General features: G+C 46.8%; 1 pseudogene; it reads right to left on the minus strand.

The window, feature by feature from the left end:
- Nucleotides 1-224: 224 nt before the first annotated feature.
- Nucleotides 225-3,611, minus strand: LOC123644373 (annotated as a pseudogene).
- Nucleotides 3,612-4,024: the final 413 nt, after the last annotated feature.

Below are 4,024 nucleotides of genomic sequence, written 5' to 3' on the forward strand. Positions count from 1 at the left end.
GTGTTCCACAAGGTAGAGGTGCCAAACAGAAATTCTGAGGGAGAAGAAAGGGGCAGTTGAGGAAGAAGCTGAGGGAACTGAGAAGCCTGAGGCAATGGAGGCGCTGCCTCCGACCTCCTCACTGAAATCCTCCTCCCTTCTGCGCGGTGTCCTAGTGCTCAGAGACGAGCTCCTCCTTCACGTTGCTCTCAGCCTCGTGAGCTCCATCTCCCCCATCCCCGCCCTCATACCACCGGAGGAAGGCCTGGGGCGGCACACGGCGGCCGGCTGCTCTGAGGGGACATGGGGAGCTCCCGGCCCCCTGTTGTGGATGAAGGTGCCACCATCTTGAGGCCGCCAGGCGGGATGTCACAGACATCTGTCTTGGCGTTGTTGAGAAGCCACTCCACCAAGAAGTAGCTGCTATTCTTGCTCTGCACATTGAGCATCTGCCTATCCGCTTCCTTCATGGACATCCATCCGCAGAAGACGACAGCCACGGTGAGGTACCGGCCATGGCAGGGTCACAGGCAGCCACCATGTTCTTGGCATCAGAGACCTGCAGGGTGAGTCTGGGCACGGTGAGAGCTCAGTACTGCTGGCTTCCACAACTGGCGAGAGGGACAGGGCCTGGCATGAAGCAGTGGAGAAGTGGGAAGGGCACCCTGTAGACTGCCAGCTTGTGGAGGTCAGTGTTGAGCTGGCCAGGGAAGCAGAGGCAGGTGGTGACCCTGCTCATGGTGGCTGAGATGAGGTAGTTCAGGTCCCCATGGATCGGCATGGTCAGCTTGAGGCTACAGAAGCAGATGTCATAAAGGGCCTTGTTGTCAATGCGGTAGGTCTCATCAGTGTTCTCTACCAACAGATGGATGGAATGGGGGGCATTGTAGGGCTCAGCCATGGTGTCAGACCCTTTGGGTGAGGGCACCACACTGAAGGTTTTCCTGATGCATAAGGATACGCTTCCTGGATCTTGCTGTAATGGGTGCCCATTCCAGAGCCCGTGTCCCCTCCAGCGAATGGGTCAGCTGGAAGCCCTGCAGGCAGTCCCAGCTCTTGGCCTCCTTCCCCACCACGTACGGGATGGAATTAGCCAGCTTGGCCCCCTCTGTGTAGTGGCCCTTGGCCCAACTGTTGTCTGCCCAACTCACCAAAAACAGAGATGTCTGGTCTGAAGACCCAAAAAGACCTGTGTGAACAGAGTCCGTGGTCCCAAGTTCTAGATCCACCAGGATTTCACAAAGAACATATTTGCCCCCTGTGGCTTCACTGTAATACACGGAGATGTGGTTCAGCTATAGGTTGCTGTCTCTGTAGTAGGTAGCGAGGGGTCCACTCTGTGTTCATCACTGATCTCCTCCTACCAATTGGCACTGATCTGGTTGCCACCCTGACTAGTCTGGATGTGCACAATTTCCCTTATGGTTAAAATGTATTAAGTCATTAAATATGAAATGTCTGATTTCGAATCAAAAGTGTAATTTATTATATCTCAAATAAGAAGCAGTACATTAATCAAAGTGTGTGCCTAAACTATCGGCACAGTTTGCCATCTTAACAGTAGCTTGTTTATGCCAGCAGTGAAGAAGCCTGGAGCGCGAGTGGTGATGAAATCGAGAAGGCATTTTCCACAGCTTGATGAGAAGTGAATATTTTTCCTTGCAAGAAGTGATCGAAATCCTGGAAGAAGTGGCAGTCAGTTGGTACAAGGTCTGGTGAATACAGTGGTTGACAGAAAGTTTCCAAGTCCAGCTTCTGTAGTTTGAGCAGCATTGTTTTATTTGCAACATGTGGTCTTGCAAGAGGTCTAGCCGGTCTCTATCGACCAATCTTGGCTGCTTAATCACAAGCATCATCATTTTGTCCAGTTGGTTGCAGTAGATATCTACTATAATCAAATGACCAGATTTCATGAAGCTGTAGTGGATAATACCAGTGCTGGACCACCAAACAGACACCATTAGCTTTTTTTGATGACTATTCGGGTTTGGACTGTATTTTGGCACTTCATCTTTATCCACCCATTGTGCCAAATGCTTGTGATTGTCAAAAACAATCCATTTTTCATCACATATAACAATATAGTGTAGAAATGGTTTGCCTTTATGTCATGACAGCAAAGAAAGGCAAGCTTCAAAATGATTTCTCTTCTGATGCTCATTTAATTCATGTGGTACCCATCTATACAGCTTCTTTACCTTGCCAATTTGTTTCAAATGGTCCAATATTGTTGGAATAGTGATGTCAAACCTTGCTGTTAATTAACACGTAGGTTGAGATGGATTTGCTTCCACTACAGCTTTTAGCTCATCATTATCCACCTTGGTCTCAGGTCGCCCACATGATTCATTTTCAAGATTAAAATCACCAGAATGGAACTTCTCAAACCATTGATATACTGTGTGTTCATTAGCCACATCCTTCCCAAACATTTCATTGACATTTCAAGCTGTCTGCACTGCATTGGTTCCACGAAGGAACTCATATTAAAAAATAACACGAATTTTTGACTTATCCATGGTTTTCACAAAAATTGCTCTACAAAAAATTGAAGATAATCACAAGTCAAACCATGCATTTGAAAGAATGAGGATGTACCTTCACAATAAAAACAAACAAATAAGAAGTGTCAAAGTGAAATGTCAGCGATATCAACTGTCAAACTTAGTACTTAAGTAAATTGGACATTCTATACTTAATAACCTATATTTTAATTTTTTTGCTTGTCTCGAAGTATGTATGGGACAAGAAAATACGTAATTTTTTTCCTGTGCTGGTCTCAGGCTGAAAGGATGGAATGTGCCCCAGCGGCTGTGGCAGAGAGGTCCAGATGTGCAAGCAGGAAGGTTCTGAGAGGGTGCCACGCTGGATCACTGGAGCAAGAAATGCCAGCTCAGAAGCAAACACACGCCATCTCTCCAGCTGAATGTCACAGACTGGCGTGAGCAGCATCTGCCTGGCAGCAAGTTTCAAGGGATCTGCTTGGAATTTCATTAGAGCTGAGGAGCCCACTGAACATTCCTGTAGGAGGCTTCACATAATAAAAAAGGGAAGGACAAAGTGCAGTATTATGACTGTGCACTTCACACGAAGTAGGCAGCAAAAAATGCAAGAAGTCAGGTGCCATGGTGAACAGTATGAAGTAAAAGTCCACATCAACTGACTCTGAAGGAGGAGAAAGATCATGGAGATGCAGAAAATCTGGGATCCGATTAAAATTTGCAGAGTCACCGCATTTGCAAATTAGGAACATGGTCTTTCCTTTTACACATTTATTGGGTACTTGCCCAAATAAAATTAGAGAATGGAAGTTACTAATGCGAGCTTGCAGGGGCGGTGCAGCAACAATGAACAGAACGTATAGGCAGAAATGGCAGCCCTGGTTTAGAGGAAACAAAATAAGTTAAAAAAATGCCCCATAGTTGGTCAAAGAAGCTTCCAGAGTGATGTGATTCCTATGCCAGAGAAAGACAGCATTCATTGACTCAACAAACATTTACAAATAGTGGGAGGGCTTGGAGGTTTGGGAGGAACAAAGAATGTCAGAGCCTTTCCATGGTCAGCTCAGCCACCTGAACTGACCTTGGAAGGAAAACCAGGAAATGATTGGGGAAGCAGGGAGGAGCCAGCATGCTGGCGTATTGGTGGCAAGCTCAGGGCCAGCAGATGAGGTGGCTAGGGAGGGCAGAGGGGTAAGGTTGTAGGGGCAGGAGATAACCTTGAGACACGGTTGAGGGCCCACTTGGAGGGGCTTGACTCCCAGGCCAGGAGTGTGAACACTGTCCATGAGATGCTAGGGAATTATGGGAACACCTATGTCAAGGAGTAGGAAAAATTACATATACAAAGTGGTTTTCTTTTTAAAAACATTTTTTTTTTTTTTTTTGTTTTTGAGACAGAGTCTCGCTATGTCACCAGGGCTAGAGTGTGGTGGTGTTATCATAGCTCACAGCAACCTCAAACTCCTGGCTCAAACGATCCTTCTGCCTCAGCCTCCCAAGTAGCTGGGACTATAGAGGTGCACCACCATGCCTGGCTAATTTTT

The sequence above is a fragment of the Lemur catta genome, chromosome 9 (genome assembly GCF_020740605.2).
Source record: "Lemur catta isolate mLemCat1 chromosome 9, mLemCat1.pri, whole genome shotgun sequence".
In the NCBI taxonomy this organism is placed as follows: Eukaryota; Metazoa; Chordata; class Mammalia; order Primates; family Lemuridae; genus Lemur; species Lemur catta.